Consider the following 18,117-nt stretch of genomic DNA (forward strand, 5'->3'; position numbering starts at 1 on the left):
TCAATGCTATTCCCATTAAGCTGCCAATGACTTTCTTCACAGAATTGGAAAAAACTACTTTAAATTTCATATGGAACCAAAAAAGAGCTCATATAGCCAAGACAGTCCTAAGCAAAAAGAACAAAGCTGAAGGCATTGCACTAGCTGATTTCAAACTATACTACAAGGCTACAGTAACCAAAGCAGCATGGTACTGGTACCAAAACAGATACATAGACCAATGGAACAAAACAGAGACCTCAGAAATAACACCACACATCTATAACCATCTGATCTTCAACAAACCTGACAAAAACAAGCAATGTGGAAAGAATTCCCTATTTAATAAATGGTGGTGGGAAAACTGGCCAGCCATAGGCAGAAAACAGAAACTGGACTACTTCCTTACACCTTATACAGAAATTAACTCAAGATGGATTAAAGACTTAAATGTAAGATCCAAAACCAAAAAAAAAAAAAAAAAAGGGACCCTAGAGGAAAACCTAGGCAATACCATTCAGGGCATAGGCATGGGCAAAGACTTCATGACTAAAACACCAAAAGCAATTGCAACAAAAGCCAAAATTGGCAAATGGGATCTAATAAAACTAATGAGCTTCTGTACAGCAAAAGAAACTATCATCAGAGTGAACAGGCAGCCTACAGAATGGGGGAAATTTTTTTGCAATCTCCCTATCTGACAAAGGCCTAGTATCCAGAATCTACAAGGAACTTAAACAAATTTACAAGAAAAAAACAAAAGCCCTATCAAAAAGTGAGTGAAGGATATCAACAGACAATTCTCAAAAGAAGACATTTATATGGCCAACAAACATGTGAAAACAAGCTCATCATCACTGGTCAAAAGAGAAATGCAAATCAAAACCACAGTGAGATACCATCTCACACCATAGAATAGCGATCATTAAAAAGTCAGGAAACAACAGATGCTGATGAGGCTGCAGAGATAAAGAAACGCTTTTACACTGTTGATGTGAGTGTAAATTAGTTCAACCATTGTGGAAGACAGTGGGGCGATTCCTCAAGGATCTAGAACCACAAATACCATTTGACTCAGCAATCCCATTACTGGGTATATACCCAAAGGATTATAAGTCATTCTTCTAAAAAGACACATGCACACATATGTTTACTGCAGCACTATTTACAATAGCAAAGACTTGGAACCAACCAAATACCTATCAATGATAGACTGGATAAATAACATATGGCATATATACACCATGGAATACTGTGCAGCCATAAAAAAGAATGAATTCACGTCCTCAAGAAACTAACACAGGAACAGGAAATCAAACACTGGGCACGTCCTCACTCATAAGTGGGAGTTGAACAATGAGAACACACGGACACAGGGAGGGGATCATCACACACCGGGGCCTGTTGCGGGTTGGGGGGCAAGGGGAGGGAGAGCATTAGGACAAATACCTAGTGAATGCAGGGCTTAGAATGTAGATGACAGATTGATAGGTTCAGCAAATCACCATGGCACATGTATACTTACGTAACAAACCTGCATGTTCTGCACATGTATCCCAGAACTTAAAGTAAAAAAAAAAAAAGTATTCTGTATTTTTAAGGTTGCTTTTAATTGATATGTAATAATTGTGCATATTTATAGGATACAGTGTGATATTTCTTTACATGTGTGCATTGCACCATAGTCAAATCTGCTATTTAGCAGACCTCTCACCTCAGTGTTTCCTTGTAGTGAAAACATAAAGTATTTTCTCAGAGTTATTGTGAAATTTTTCTCATATATTCGGAGCATTATTCTTCTTTGTTATATGCATGGTTTGCGTTTTGTCACCAAAGTTCATCACCTACATTCTAGTCCCTTTCATTCCTCAAGAATTATCTCACTTCTGAAATCACTGGTGCAGACATGGTCTTCTCTGACCCTCACCTCGTGTCCTTAGAGTATAATCACTTAACTGCTCTCGCTTCACTGGGACCTCCAACTCACTGAACGTTTTTGTTTTTTGAGACAGGGTCTCACTTTGTCACCCAGGCTAGAGTCAAGAATTGAGGTTTGGGAACCTCCTCCTAGGTTTTAGAGGATGTATGGAAACACCTGGTTGTCTAGGCAGAGGTTTGCTGCCGGGGCAGGGCCCTCATTGAGAACCTCTGCTAAGGCAGTGTGGAAGGGAAATACGGGGTTGAAGCACCCACAAATAGTCCCCACTGGGGCACTGCTTAGTGGAACTGTGAGAAGAAGGCCACCATCCTCCAGAGCCTAGAATGGTACATCTCCCAACAGCATGCCCTGTGTGCCTGGAAAAGCTGCAGACACTCAACACCAACCCATAAAAGCAGCTGGGAGGGAGGCTGTACCCTGCAAAGCCGCAGGGCCAGAGCTTCCCAAGACCATGGCAACTCTTGCATCAGTGTGACCTGGATGTGACACATGCAGTCAAAGGATATCATTTTGAATCTTTAAGATTTGAATGCCCCACTGGATTTTGGACTTGCATGGGGCCTGTAGCCCCTTGTTTTGGCCAATTTCTCCCATTTGGAAAGGGGGTATTTTCCCAATGCCTATACCCCCATGGTATCTAAGAAGTAACTAACTTGCTTTTGATTTTACAGGCTGATAGGTGGAAGGGGCTTGCCTTGTCTCAGATAAGACTTTGGACTGTGGACTTTTGAGTTAATGCTAAAATGAGTTAAGACTTTGGTGGACTGTTGGGAAGGCATGATTAGTTTTGACATGTGAGGACATGATATTTGGGAAGCGCCAGGGGTGAAATGATATGGTTTGGCTGTGTCCCCACCCAAATCTCATCTTGAATTGTAGCTTCCATGATTCCCATGTGTTGTGGGAGTGACCCGGTGGGAGCTAATTGAATCATGGGGGTGGTTTTTCCCATACTGTTCTCCTGGTAGTGAATAAGTCTCATGAGATTGATGGTTTTATAAGCTGTTTCCCCTTTCACTTCACTCCCATGCTTTCTTGCCTGCTGCCATGTAAAAAGTGCCTTTCATGGCCAGGTGCTGTGGCTCACGCCTGTAATTCCACCACTTTGGGAGGCCGAGGCAGGTGGATCATGAGGTCAGGAGATCAAGACCATCCTGGCTAACATGGTGAAACCCCGTCTCTACTAAAAAATACAAAACATTAGCTGGGCATGGTGGTGGGTGCCTGTTGTCCCAGCTACTTGGGAGGCTGAGGTAGGAGAATGGCATGAACCCAGGAGGTGGAGCTTGCAGTGAGCCAAGATTGCACCACTGCACTCCAGCCTGGGCGACAGAGTGAGACTCCGTCTCAAAAAAAAAAAAAAAAAAAAAAAAAGAATTTGAGACCAGCCTAGCCAACATGATGAAACCCTGTCTCTACTAAAGTCACAAAAAATTAGCTGAGCACTGTGGTGGGTGGCTGTAATCCCAGGTACTCAGGAGCCTGAGGCAGGAGAATCACTTGAACCTGGGAGGCAGAGGTTGCAGTGAGCCGAGATTCTGCCACTCCACTCCAGCCTGGGCAACAGAACGAGACTCCATCTCAAAAAAAAAAAAAAAAAAATAGAAGTGCCTTTCACCTTCCACCATGATTGTGAGGCCTTCCAAGCCATGTGGAAATGTGAGTCTGTTAAACCTCTTTTTCTTTATAAATTACCCAGTCTCAGGTAGGTCTTTATTAGCAGCATGAGAACAGACTATTACAAGTTGTTAAACCATTTCACTGATGAGAATGGAGAGATTCATATCAGGGAATAATTTGCCCATCACCAAAGTGGATAAGTGGCAGAACATGGGTGTTCCTTCTATTGGTTAGCCTGTAGATTTCGTTAAAATTGGAGGGGACTAGAATTTATTTATAAGCTTCCTAGTACAAATTTTTTGATCACTAGGAAGTAGAATTGGTACTTTATTGTGGAGTTGCCAGGTTATTTCACACTGCACCTCCTGTGGCATGACCTTATAATGAAGTTGTTATTACCAGAGGTACAAGGAGGAACTGGTACCATTCCTTCTGACTATTCCAATCAATAGAAAAAGAGGGAATCCTCCCTAACTCATTTTATGAGGCCAGCATCATCCTGATACCAAAGCCGGGCAGAGACACAACAAAAAAAGACAATTTTAGACCAATATCCTTGATGAACATTGATGCAAAAATCCTCAATAAAATACTGGCAAACCAAATCCAGCAGCACATCAAAAAGTTTATCCTCCATGATCAAGTGGGCTTCATCCCTGGGATGCAAGGCTGGTTCAATATACACAAATCAATAAATGTAATCCAGCATGTAAAGAGAACCAAAGACAAAAACCACATGATTATCTCAATAGATGCAGAAGAGGCCTTTGACAAAATTCAACAACCCTTCATGCTAAAAACTCTCAATAAATTAGGTATTGATGGGATGTATCTCAAAATAATAAGAGCTGTCTATGACAAACCTGCAGCCAATATCATACTGAATGGGCAAAAACTGGAAACATTCCCTTTGAAAACTGGCACAAGACAGGGATGCCCTCTCTCACCACTCCTATTCAACAGAGTGTTGGAAGTTCTGGCCAGGGCAATTAGGCAGGAGAAGGAAATAAAGGGTATTCAGTTAGGAAAAGAGGAAGTCAAATTGTCCCTGTTTGCAGATGACATGATTGTATATCTAGAAATACCTAGAAAACCCCATTGTCTCAGCTCAAAATCTCCTTAAGCTGATAAGCAACTTCAGCAAAGTCTCAGGATACAAAATCAATGTACAAAAATCACAAGCATTCTTATACACCAATAACAAACAGAGAGCCAAATCATGAGTGAACTCCCATTCACAATTGCTTCAAAGAGAATAAAATACCTAGGAATCCAACTTACGAGGGATGTGAAGGACTTTTTCAAGGGGAACTACAAACTACTGCTCAATGAAATAAAAGAGGATACAAACAAATGGAAGAACATTCCATGCTCATGGGTAGGAAGAATCAATATCATGAAAATGGCCATACTGCCCAAGGTAATTTATGGATTCAATGCCATCCCCATCAAGCTACCAATGACTTTCTTCACAGAATTGGAAAAAACTACTTTAAAGTTCATATGGAACCAAAGAAGAGCCCGCATCGCCAAGTCAATCCTAAGCCAAAAGAACAAAGCTGGAGGCATCACTCTACCTGACTTCAAACTATACTACAAGGCTACAGTAACCAAAACAGCATGGTACTGGTACCAAAACAGAGATATAGATCAATGGAACAGAACAGAGTCCTCAGAAATAATGCTGCGTATCTGCAACTATCTGATCTTTGACAAACCTGAGAAAAACAAGCAATGGGGAAAAGATTCCCTATTTAATAAATGGTGCTTGGAAAACTGGCTAGCCATATGTAGAAAGCTGAAACTGGATTCCTTCCTTACACCTTATACAAAAATCAATTCAAGATGGATTAAAGACTTACATGTTAGACCTAAAACCATAAAAACCATAGAAGAAAACCTAGGCATTACTATTCAGGACATAGGCATGGGCAAGGACTTCATGTCTAAAACACCAAAAGCAATGGCATCAAAAACCAAAATTGACAAATGGGATCTAATTAAACTAAAGAGCTTCTGCACAGCAAAAGAAACTACCATCAGAGTGAACAGGCAACCTACAAAATGGGAGAAAATTTTCACAACCTACTCATCTGACAAAGGGCTAATATCCAGAATCTACAATGAACTCAAACAAATTTACAAGAAAAAAACAACCCCATCAAAAGTGTACAAAGGATATGAACAGACACTTCTCAAAAGAAGACATTTATGCAGCCAAAAAACATGAAAAAATGCTCATCATCACTGGCCATCAGAGAAATGCAAATCAAAACCACAATGAGATACCATCTCACACCAGTTAGAATGGCGATCATTAAAAAGTCAGGAAACAACAAGTGCTGGAAAGGGTGTGGAGAAATAGGAACACTTTTACGCTGTTGGTGGGACTGGAAACTAGTTCAACTATTGTGGAAGTCAGTGTGGCGATTCCTCAGGGATCTAGAACTAGAAATACCATTTGACCCAGCCATCCCATTACTGGGTATATACCCAAAGTACTATAAATCATGCTGTTATAAAGACACATGCACACGTATGTTTATTGCGGCACTATTCACAATAGCAAAGACTTGGAACCAACCCAAATGTCCAACAATGATAGACTAGATTAAGAAAATGTGGCACATATACACCATGGAATACTATGCAGCCATAAAAAATGATGAGTTCATGTCCTTTGTAGGGACATGGATGAAATTGGAAATCATCATTCTCAGTAAACTATCGCAAGGACAAAAAAACCACACTGCATGTTCTCCCTCATAGGTGGGAATTGAACGATGAGAACACATGTACACAGGAAGGGGAACATCACACTCTGGGGACTATTGTGGGGTGGGGCTAAGAGGGAGGGATAGCATTAGGAGATACAACTAATGCTAAATGACGAGTTAATGGGTGCAGCATACCAGCATGGCACATGTATACATATGTAACTAACCTGCCCATTGTGCACATGTACCCTAAAATTTAAAGTATAATAATAAAATAAAATAAAATAAAATAAGAGTATATCTCTGGATGTATCAAAAAGACATCTGCCGAGGCAGCCCAGAGGAACCAAACCATGGCCTGGTCTCTGATGGGGTTTGACATTTTCTCTTCTCATCTCATCTCCTCTTGTCACTTTCCTTTTCTTTTTCTCGTCCTCTCCCTCTCCTCCCTGTCCCTGTCCCTTTCCCTGTCTCTATCCCTGTGCCTCAAGTCTGGTTCTGTCACCTAGGCTGGAGTGCAGTGGTGCAATCATGGCTCACTGCAACCTCTGCCTCCCAGGCTCAAGCCATCCTCCCATCTCAGCCTCCTGAGTAGCTGGGACTACAGATGCCTGCCACCACACCAAGCTAATTTTTTTTTTGTATTTTTTGAGAGATGGGGGTTTCACTATGTTGCCCAGGCTAGATTTGAACTTCTGAGCTCAAGCGATTCACTCTCCTCAGCCTCCCAAAGTTTGAGGATTATAGGCTTGAGCCACTGTGCCCAGTCAGTTTGAGCTTTTCATACATGCTTTCTCAGGGATGTCATCCTTGACTGGTGCAGCCTGTGGATGTTGATGGGGAGTAGCACAGTCTGAACCACCATGTCCTTCAAAAAGTCGGTGCCCTTCAAAGATCTGGCTATGAACATCACCAGGGAGGAGTGGGCCCTGCTGGACACAGCCCTGAGGAAGCACAGAGACATGATGCTGGAGATCTTGAGTCCTATGGCACCTGTGGGAATCTGTCAACATTCATTTACTTCATCAAATGCTACCCAGAAAAGCTTCCCCATATTCCACTCCATCTCTGCCCTGGCTCCTATGCAGTAGTCCCCACCTTATCTGCTTTAAATATGTTCCCAGATCCTCAGTGGATGCCTGAAATGAGAGAGTATCGAACCTTTTTTATGCTGTTTTTTCCTGTACATTCATACCTATGATAAGGTTTAAATTAGGCACACGCAAGAGATTAACAATAAAAATTAGTAATACAAATAAGATAAAAATACCCTGTAAGAAAACTTATGTAAATGTGGTCTCTTAAAATATCTTATTGCATGATACTTAATTTCCAGACCACTGTTGACTGCAGGTAACTGAAGCCACAAAAGCAACACCTTAGCTGAGGGAGGACCACTTTGCACCCCTATAGCACTTAGAGCTAATTGGACAGAATTTGCTGAATTATTTACTTATGTGTAGTTTGTCATCTCATGAGAATGCCCACTTCCTGACCACGGATTTATGGGTTTTTTTGCTACTCCATATCTAACACCCAGAACCATGCTGGACACTCAATGGGTATTTGTTAAAAGGAGGAAAAACTGTTAAGTATTTACTAACAACTGTTCTGCTCTGTGAACCGTGGTGGAGTTTGACACCCCAGTAGTAAACATAGCAGAGAATGTTCTCTAAAATAGACCTCTCAGGGTTCTAACTGAGCTTATGCCTATTGGACATCTTTTGAAAATAAGATCCAATCCACTGTGGAAAAAAATCCCATCCTGGTTGTAAAAAAGAGAAGGTTTAGCAGCCTGTCAAGAGACTGCATCCCATTCTGTCACCCAGGCTGGAGGGCAGTGGCACAATCAGCTCACTGCAGCCTCAAATTTCTGGGCTCAACTGATCCTCCTGCCTCAGCTTCCTGAGTAGCTGGGACTGCAGACATATACCACTATGCCTAACTAATTTTTTATTCTTTCAGAGACAAGGTCTCTATGTTGCCCAGACAGGCCTTAGAACTCCTGGCTTCAAGTCACAATCTCCCAAAGTGCTGCAGTTACAGGCAGGGGCCACCATGCTTGGCCATGCAGTCTGTCTTTAGCCCTGGGCATGGGCATTAGCAAACAGCCCTCCAGTCTCTGAGCTCAAGGCCAGGTGCCCTTCCTGCTCTGGGAGGGGCCACCCACATCTCTGGTATTCAGGGCGCTCTTCCTGGCATTGCCCTTTCATGTGTGCTGTGCTCCTTTCTTCCCTGCCCTTGAAGATCAGGCACAGATCTCAGCACAGAATGAACCATTCAGGCACGTGTTTTCTGCAAACAGGTTATCAGCTCTCCAAATCAGACGTGAGTGCTCAGAGCCAGGAGAGGAGAAGCGGAGGGAAGGAGGAGGCTGCCCCCATCCCGAGTGCAGGTGAGCTCCAGGTCCTGTGAGCTGGTGTGAAGAGCTGCCCAGGAGGGATAGGACCGGGGCCATGTCAACTTCAGGTGTCCTTGAGGGAGTGGCTTTTCCAATGTCATATTGAGGCCAATGTAAAAATGCCTGTCCAGTAGTGTCATAATTCTTCAAACATTTCCCTCTCTCTTAATCTAACCTTCAGCATGTTCCTTGGCCTCAGAGGGAGGCATCTTTCTTCTATGACTGGAGTTAAACTTTACACAGCACCCTTTGTTTTTGGCCCTCCCTTTGTTGATTTCCCCTGTCTTAATCTCCCCAACATCCTATCTTTTAATTTTCCCTCTCATTTTAGTCTTAATAGTATTCTCTAGTTGTTGATGTCCTATAATATTCTTCTGATCGCTGGTATATTCCTTTATTTCATCTCTTTACTCTTTGTTAAAGATCAGTATTTGAAACATACCCACGCATGTTTTGCTTGCTTTTATAAAATTTTCCTTCCGCTAATGCCACTGTAGCTGTTTCTTTTCTTAAAGAAACATCTTTTCACATCTTCTCAGGTATGGACAGTGAACTTAAAAAGCATGAAATGATAGTCACACAGGATATCTTCAGGAAATTCCCATTCATCCACGCTTCAGTTTTAAGTCTCAGGGAATGACCCTGCCTGTCCACCTAAGGGACCTGGGAATGGGATGCGTTAGAAACCCAGCACAACCACCTGCCTGAAAATAGAGATGAACATAGGCGCTGCCCCAGCAGCAAATTTTGCATAATTTGAATTTTGGAATGAAATTGGCCTAAAGTCAAACTTTAATCTGAGTTTTTATGAAATGGAGGCTGCTTAATCATACGTCACATATATAGCATTTGGAACATAAACAAGACCTAAAACTTAACCGGAAAGCAATGCAGGTGATGGGCTGAAGTTTAGAAACTCTATGCGAATGTAAGAAAGTAACACTCCCTTTGAATATAACTGACTCAGGGAGACTTAAGCTGGAGAGGATCACTGAAGGGCCAACTCAGAAGTAATATGCAAAGGAATGAATGAAGGAATGTACATGAGCAAGCCTCCCACAACCTCTTCCTTCCATGCCAAGAGCAGAGATTTCTTACCAGAGAGGAGCTTTTTTAATGTAATGAGCCTGGGGAAGATTTCACATACAACCCAAACTTCTGTCCTTCTGGCCTGGCCTTCATTTTGCTGCCTTCTGGCCTGGCCTTCATTTTTCTGCCTTCTGGCCTCACTTGCTGCCTTCTTGTCTTCTAACTCTGCCTCACTCCTTTCTGGGCTTCCAGCCTTTTGCTTTCCAGCCTTTCTGGCCTTCTGACCTTCTACTTTGTTCCTTTCTGGCTGCTGCCATCTGGCCTGGCCTTCTGCCTTCTGGCCTTGCCTTCTTGCCTTTGCACCTTCTGCATTTGGCCTTCTGGCTTTCTTTACTTCTGCTTTCTGACCATCTGACTTGGCTTTCTGCCTTCTGGTCTTGTGCCTTCTGGCCTTCTGCCTTCTGATGATCTGATCTGGCTGTCTGCCATCTGACTTTCTGCCTTCTGGCCTGGCCTTCTGCATTCTGGCCTCTGGTCATATTGGCCTTCTGCCTTCTGGCCTCTGGCCTTCTGCTTTCTGGCCATGTGGCCTACAGCCATCTGGCCTGGCCTTCTGCATTCTTGCCTTTTAGCTTTCTGGAGCTCTGGCATAATGTCTTCCTTTTGGTGTTCTGTCTTCTGGCCTGGACTTCTGCCTTCCGGCATTCTGGCCCCCTGGCCTGGCCTTTTGTTTTCTGGCTGTCTTCTCTCTGGCCTGGCCTCTGGTTTTCTGCCTTCTGGCTTTCTGCCCATCTGGCCTGGCCTTTGGCCTTCTGTCCTCCTGTCTTTCTTTCTAACTTCCTAGCCTTGCTTTCTGCCACTCCAGCTTGGGCATCCTCCTTTCTTGTGTTCCTCCTTTGGTGTTCTGCCCTCTACCTTCTGCATTTTTGCCTGGAGTTCTGTTTTCTGGCCTACTGATCTTCTGGTCTTGTTCCCTGGTCTTTTACCTTCTGCCCTCTGGTCTTCTGGCCTGGCCTTCCTCCTTCTGGTCTTCTGCTTTCTTGCCTGGCCTTCTGTTTTCTGTCCTTCTGCCTTCTGTCCTTTTGCCTTCTGGCCCTCTGCCTTCTGGCCTTCTGCTCTTTTGTCATTTGCCCTTCTGCACCTGACCTGGCCTTCTGCATTCTGGCCTCCTGGTTTATGGCCTTCTACCCTCTGGTCTTCTTTTTTTGGGCCTCGTAGCCTTCTGCCTTCTGGCCTGGCCTGGCTTTCCAGCCTGCTGCCTTCCGCTTATCTGGCCTGGCCTTCTGGCTTTCTGGCGCTCCGGCCTGACCATCTACTATCTTTCTGTTGGTGTTCTGGCTTTTTGTCTCGTCTTCTGTATTCTTGCCTGGTCTTCTGTATTTTGTTGCTGCCTACTGACTTTCTGGCCTTCATCCCTGGCTTTCTGGCCTTTTGCCTTCTGACCTTGTGGCCTGGCCTTCTGCCCTCTGGCCTTCTGCCTTTTGGCCTTCTGTCCTGGTCTTTGCCTTCTGAGATCTGGCCTTCCGCCTTCTGGATATCTGGCCAGGCCTTTGGCCTTCTCACCTTCTTATTTCCTTCGTGGCCTTCTGCTGGCTGTCTTCTGGCCTTCTGCCCTCTAGTCTGTTTTTCTGGTCTTGCCTTCTTTCTGCCTTCTGGCCTTTTCTGGCCTGGCTTTTGCTTTCCTGGCTTTCTTTTCTATAGCTTGGCGTTCTGTGTTCTGCCCTTCTAGCCTTCTGACTTTCAGCCTGCTCACCTCTGTCCATCTGGCTTGGGCTTCTGCCTTCTTGCCTGGCCTTTGCTTTCTGGCCTTCTGGCCTTGCGCCTTCAGGAATTCTGAGCTTTGGGACTGGCCTTATGTTTTCTGGCTCTCTTCTCTCTGGCCTTCTGCCTTCTGGCCTTCTGTCCATCTGGCCTGGCCTTTTGCCTTCTTGTCTTTTGTTTTCTGGCCTCTGACCTGCTGTCTTCTGACCTTCTGACCTTCTCTCTTGGCCTTCTGGATTTTTTCCTTTGTCTTCTTGCTTCTGGTCTTTTTCGCTGGCCTTCTGGTCTTCTGCCTTCTGGCCTGGCCTTCTGTTTCCTGGCCTTCTGGCCTGCTACCTACTGACCTTCTAGACTTCTTCCCTGGCTTTCTGCCTGCTGGCCTTCTGACCACGTAGCCTGGCCTTCTACCCTCTGGCCTTCTGCCATCTTACATTCTGTCTTGGTTTTCTGCCCTCTGGAAGTCTGACCAGGCCTTTGGCCATCTCACCTTCTTGCTTCCTTCCTGGCTTTCTGCTTGCTGGTCTTCTGGTCTTCTGCTTGCTGGTCTTCTGGCCTTCTGTCTTCTGGCCTTCTTGCTTCTTGGTGCTCTGGCATGGCCCTCTTCCTTTCAGTGTTCTGTCTTCTGGCTTGGTCTTCTGCCTTCTGGCATTCTGGCCTTGTGGCCTGGTCTTTTGTTTTCTGGCTTCCATCTTTCTGGCTTTCTGCCTCTGGCCTTCTGCTCATCTGGCTTGGCCTTCAGCCTTCTGTCCTTCTTTCTTCTGGCCTTCCTCCTTCTAACCTTCTGGCCTTCTGGTTTTTTGGCACTCTGGCTTGGCCTTCTTCCTTTTGGTGTTCTCCCTTGTGGTCTGGCCTTCTGCCTTCTTGCCTCGCTTTCTGTTTTCTGGCTTTCTTCCCCTGTCTACTTTTTTCTGGCCTTCTTCCCTGGCCTTCTGCATTCTTTCCTGGTGTTCTGTTTTCTGGCCTTCTGGCCTGCTGCCTACTGACCTTCTGGCCTTCTTCCCTGGCCTTCTGCGTTCTGGCCTTCTGGCCTGATATTTTGCCTTCTGGCTGTCTGGCCAGGCCTCCAGCCTGCTCACCTTCTTGCTTCCTTTCTGCCCTTCTGCTTGCTGGTCTTCTAGCTTTCTACCTTCCGGCCTTCTCCATGGCCTTTCCTTTTCTGGACCTCTTCCCTCTGGCCTGGCCTTCTGGCTTTCTGCCTTCTGGGCATCTGGCCTGGCATTCTGTCTTCTAGCATGGCTTTCTGCCATCTGCCATTCTGGCCTCTGTCTTCTCTCCTGGTCTTCTGCCTTCTTGGCCTTCTGCCTTCTTGCCTTCTGGCTTTCTGCCTCCTGGGCCTTTGGCCTTTTGTTCTGGTCCTCTTCTCTCTGGCCTGACCCCTGGCCTTCGGGCTTCTGGCCTTCTGCTCATGTGGCCTGGCCTTCTGCCTTCTGGCCTTCTGGCTTTGGCTTTCTTCTGTCTTTGGCCTTCTTCTGCTTTCTGGCCATCTGGCCTGACCTTCTGCCTCCTGGCCTCTGCCTTCTTCCTTTTGGCCTCTGGCTTAATGGTGCTCTGGCCTGGCCTCCTCCTCTTGTTCTTCTGCCTTCTTGCTTCTCTTTTGCTTTCTGGTCATCTGGCCTGCTGTTTCCTGGCCTGGCCCTCTGTTTTCTGGCCTTCTGGCCTGCTGCCTTTTGTTCTTCTGTCCTTCTTACTTCTGGCCTTCAGGCTTTCTGGCACTCCAGCTTGGCCTTCTTCCTTTCAGCATTTTGTTTTCTGGCCTAGCTTTCACCCTTCTTGCCTGGCCTTCTGTTTTCTGGCGTCCTGGCCTTCTTCCCTGGTCTTCTGCCTTCTGGCTATCTGGCTGGGACTTTGGCCTTCTCACTTCCTTCCTTCCTGGTCTCTGCTTGCTGGTCATCTGGCCTCTTGCCTTCTGGCCTTTTTCTCTGGCCTGGGCTTCTGCCCTCTGACCTTCTGACTTTTGCCTTCTGGACTTCTATCTTCTTGCCTTTGCCTTTCTGACTTTCTGGCCTGGCCTTCTTTCTTCTGGTCTTCTGCCTTCTGGCCTGGCCTTCTGCTTTCTGGGCATCTGGCCTGCTGCCTTCTGGCCTTGTGTCCTGGTCTTCTGCCTTATTCCCTGGTCCTCTGCCTTCTTATTATTTGCCTTTCTGCTTTCTGACCTGGCCTCCTGCATTCTGGCCTTCTGCACATTTGGCCTGGCCTTCTGCACATTTGGCCTGGCCTTCTGACTTTGGTCTCCTGTCTTCTTGCCTCTGGCTTTCTGGCTCTCTGGCCTGTTCTTCTTTCTGGCTCTCTGGCCTGTTTTTCTTTCTTCTGGCCTTCTGCCTTCTGGCCTCCTGGCTTTCTGGAACTCCAGGCGTTCTTTTGTTCGGTGTTCTGTCCTCTTTCTGCTTTCTGTTCTTGCCTGACTTTCTGCTTTCTTGCCTTGCCTTCTGTCTTCTGGCCTTCTGGCCATGTGGCCCGGCCTTCTGCAGTCTTGCCTTCTGACTTGGCCTTCTGCTTTTTGGCGTTCTGTCCTGGTCTTCTGCCTTCTGGCCATGAGGCCTTCTGCCTTCATTTTTCTGGCTATCTAGCCAGGCCTTTGGCCTTTTTGCTTCCTTCCTTCCCGTCCTTCTGCTTGCTGATCTTCTGGCCTTCTGGCTTCTGGTTTGGCCTTCTGGCATTCTGGCCTTCTGGTCTGACCTATTGTTTTCTGGCCCTATTCTGGCCTGGCCTCCTGGCTTTCTGCCTTCTGGCCTTCTTGCCAAGCCTTCTGGCCTGGCCTTGTGCGTTCTGGCCATCTGGCCTAGCATTCTGCCTTCTAGCATGGCTTTCTGCCATCTGGCCTTTTGCCTTCTATTCTTGTCTTCTGCCATCTGGCCTTCTGCACTTGCTGCCTTCTGGCCTCTGGCCTGGTCTTCTGCCTTCTTTCCTGCTGGCCTTCTGTCTTTTGGCCTTCTGCATTCTGGCTTATCCCTCTGGCCTTCTGGCTTTCTGGTGCTCTGGCCTGGTCTTCTTTTTTTCTGGTATTCTACCTTCTGGTCTGGCCTTCTGCCTTCTGTCCTTCTGTTCTTTCTTTCTGCCCTTCTGGCCTCAGGCCTTCTTCTTTCTGACCTTTCTAGACTGAGTCAGGGCTAGAGAGGGCTGTGGCATTACCTTTAAAGATACATCATCCATGAATGTGTCCCCACACCCCATCCCCAGGCTATATCCCTTTGGGGAGAAAGAACACTAAGCCCTCTCTATGAGGCTGCCCCAAGTCTTTCCAGGCTGGTCTCTTTCTGACTCCACTTCACCCCACTTTCTACCCTTACCTTCTGCCTTCTGGCCTTGCCTTCTGGTCATTGCTTTTTCTCCCTTTGGCTTTCTGCCTTTTTTGCCTCTGCCTTTCTGGCTTTCTTACTTCTGGACTCCTGGAATTCTCCCTTATGGCCTGGGCTTCTCCCTTCCGGCCTCTGGCCTGCCTTTCTGGTTTTCTGTGCATTGGCCTTGACTTCTCCCTTCAGGCCTTCTGCTTTTTGGCCCTCTGCCCCTCTACTTTCTGGCCTTCTATCTTGGGCTTTTGCATTCTGGCTTTCCATCCTGGTCTTTTTCCTTCTGTCCTCTGTCTTCTGTCCCTCTGGCTATCTGCCTTTCTGTCTTTTGCCTTCTGCCTTCTCTCCTTGCCTTCTGCCTTCTAGCCGTCTGCCTTCTGTCCTCTGGCCTTCTCGCCTTCTCCCTCCAGGCCTTCTATTTTTTTCCTTCTGGCCCTCTCTGGCCTTCTGGCATTCTGTCTTTTTGGTGTTCAGCCCTCTGGCCTGGCCTTCTGCCTCCTAACATTCTGGCCTTCTGGCCTGAACTTGCTGCTCTTTCTATTGGCGTAGTACCTGTACAGGTCTTTTGCCTATTTTTTTTTCCCCATTGGGTACTCTACACTTTTCTTACTGGTTAGTAGGTGTTCTTTATATATTCTGAATATTAGTTCTTTTTTTTTATTACTATACTTTAAGTTTTAGGGTACATGTGCACAATGTGCAGGTTAGTTACACATGTATACATGTGCCATGCTGGTGTGCTACACATATTAACTCGCCATTTAGCATTAGGTATATCTCCTAATGCTATCCCTCCCCCCTCCCCCCACCCCACAACAGTCCCCAGAGTGTGATGTTCCCCTTCCTGTGTCCATGTGTTCTCATTGTTCAATTCCCACTTATGAGTGAGAACATGCGGTGTTTAGTTTTTTGTCCCTGCGATAGTTTACTGAGAATGATGATTTCCAATTTCATCCATGTCCCTACAAAGGACATGAACTCATCATTTTTTATGGCTGCATAGTATTCCATGGTGTATATTTGCCACATTTTCTTAATCTAGTCTATCATTGTTGGACATTTGGGTTGGTTCCAAGTCTTTGCTATTGTGAATAATGCCACAATAAACATACGTGTGCATGTGTCTTTATAGCAGCATGATTTATAGTCCTTTGGGTATATACCCAGTAATGGGATGGCTGGGTCAAATGGAATTTCTAGTTCTAGATCCCTGAGGAATCGCCACACTGACTTCCACAATGGTTGAACTAGTTTACAGTCCCACCAACAGCGTAAAAGTGTTCCTATTTCTCCACATCCTCCCCAGCACCTGTTGTTTCCTGACTTTTTAATGATTGCCATTCTAACTGGTGTGAGATGGTATCTCATTGTGGTTTTGATTTGCATTTCTCTGATGGCCAGTGATGATGAGCATTTTTTCATGTGTCTTTTGGCTGCATAAATGTCTTCTTTTGAGAAGTGTCTGTTCATGTCCTTTGCCCACTTTTTGATGGGGTTGTTTGTTTTTTTCTTGTAAATTTGTTGGAGTTCATTGTAGATTCTGGATATTAGCCCTTTGTCAGATGAGTAGGTTGTGAAAATTTTCTCCCATTTTGTAGGTTGCCTGTTCACTCTGATGGTAGTTTCTTTTGCTGTGCAGAAGCTCTTTAGTTTAATGAGATCCCATTTGTCAATTTTGGCTTTTGTTGCCATTGCTTTTGGTGTTTTAGACATGAAGTCCTTGACCATGCCTATGTCCTGAATAGTAATGCCTAGGTTTTCTTCCAGGGTTTTTATGGTTTTAGGTCTAACATATAAGTCTTTAATCCATCTTGAATTAATTTTTGTATAAGGTGTAAGGAAGGAATCCAGTTTCAGCTTTGTACATATGGCTAGCCAGTTTTCCAAGCACCATTTATTAAAAAGGGAATCCTTTCCCCATTGCTTGTTTTTCTCAGGTTTGTCAAAGATCAGATAGTTGTAGATATGTGGTGTTTTTTCTGAGGACTCTGTTCTGTTCCATTGATCCATATCTCTGTTTTGGTACCAGTACCATGCTGTTTTGGTTACTGTAGCCTTGTAGTATAGTTTGAAGTCAGGTAGCGTGATGCCTCCAGCTTTGTTCTTTTGGCTTAGGGTTGACTTGGCGATGTGGGCTCTTTTTTGATTCCATATGAACTTTAAAGTAGTTTTTTCCAATTCTGTGAAGAAAGTCATTGGTAGCTTGATGGGGATGGCACTGAATCTATAAATTACCTTGGGCAGTATGGCCATTTTCACGATATTGATTCTTCCTACCCATGAGCATGGAATGTTCTTCCATTTGTTTGTATCCTCTTTTATTTCATTGAGCAGTGGTTTGTAGTTCTCCTTGAAGAAGTCCTTCATGTCCCTTGTAAGTTGGATTCCTAAGTATTTTATTCTCTTTGAAGCAATTGTGAATGGGAGTTCACTCATGATTTGGCTCTCTGTTTGTCTGTTATTGGTATATAAGAATGCTTGTGATTTTTGTACATTGATTTTGTATCCTGAGACTTTGCTGAAATTGCTTATCAGCTTAAGGAGATTTTGGGCTGAGACAATGGGGTTTTCTAGATATACAATCATGTTGTCTGCAAACAGGGACAATGTGATTTCCTCTTTTCCTAATTGAATACCCTTTATTTCCTTCTCCTGCCTAATTGCCCTGGCCAGAACTTCCAACACTCTGTTGAATAGGAGTGGTGAGAGAGGGCATCCCTGTCTTGCGCCAGTTTTCAAAGGGAATGCTTCCAGTTTTTGCCCATTCAATATGATATTGGCTGTGGGTTTGTCATAGATAGCTCCTATTATTTTGAGACACGTCCCATCAATACCTAATTTCTTGAGAATTTTTAGCATGAAGGGTTGTTGAATTTTGTCAAAGGCCTTTTCTGCATCTATTGAGATAATCATGTGGTTTTTGTCTTTGGTTCTGTTTATATGCTGGATTACATTTATTGATTTGCATTTATTGAACCAGCCTTGCATCCCAGGGATGAAACCCACTTGATCATGGTGGATAAACTTTTTGATGTGCTGCTGGATTCCGTTTGCCAGTATTTTATTGAGGATTTTTGCATCAGTGTTCATCAAGGATATTGGTCTAAAATAGTCTTTTTTTGTTGTGTCTCTGCCAGGCTTTGGTATCAGGATGATGCTGGCCTCATAAAATGAGTTAGGGAGGATCCCCTCTTTTTCTATTGATTGGAATAGTTTCAGAAGGAATGGTACCAGCTCCTCCTTGTACCTCTGGTAGAATTCGGCTGTGAATCCATCTGGTCCTGGACTCTTTTTGGTTGGTAAGCTATTGATTATTGCCACAATCTCAGCTCCTGTTATTGGTCTATTCAGAGATTCAACTTCTTCCTGGTTTAGTCTTGGGAG

This window comes from Pongo abelii, chromosome 22, assembly GCF_028885655.2.
Source record: "Pongo abelii isolate AG06213 chromosome 22, NHGRI_mPonAbe1-v2.0_pri, whole genome shotgun sequence".
In the NCBI taxonomy this organism is placed as follows: domain Eukaryota; kingdom Metazoa; phylum Chordata; class Mammalia; order Primates; family Hominidae; genus Pongo; species Pongo abelii.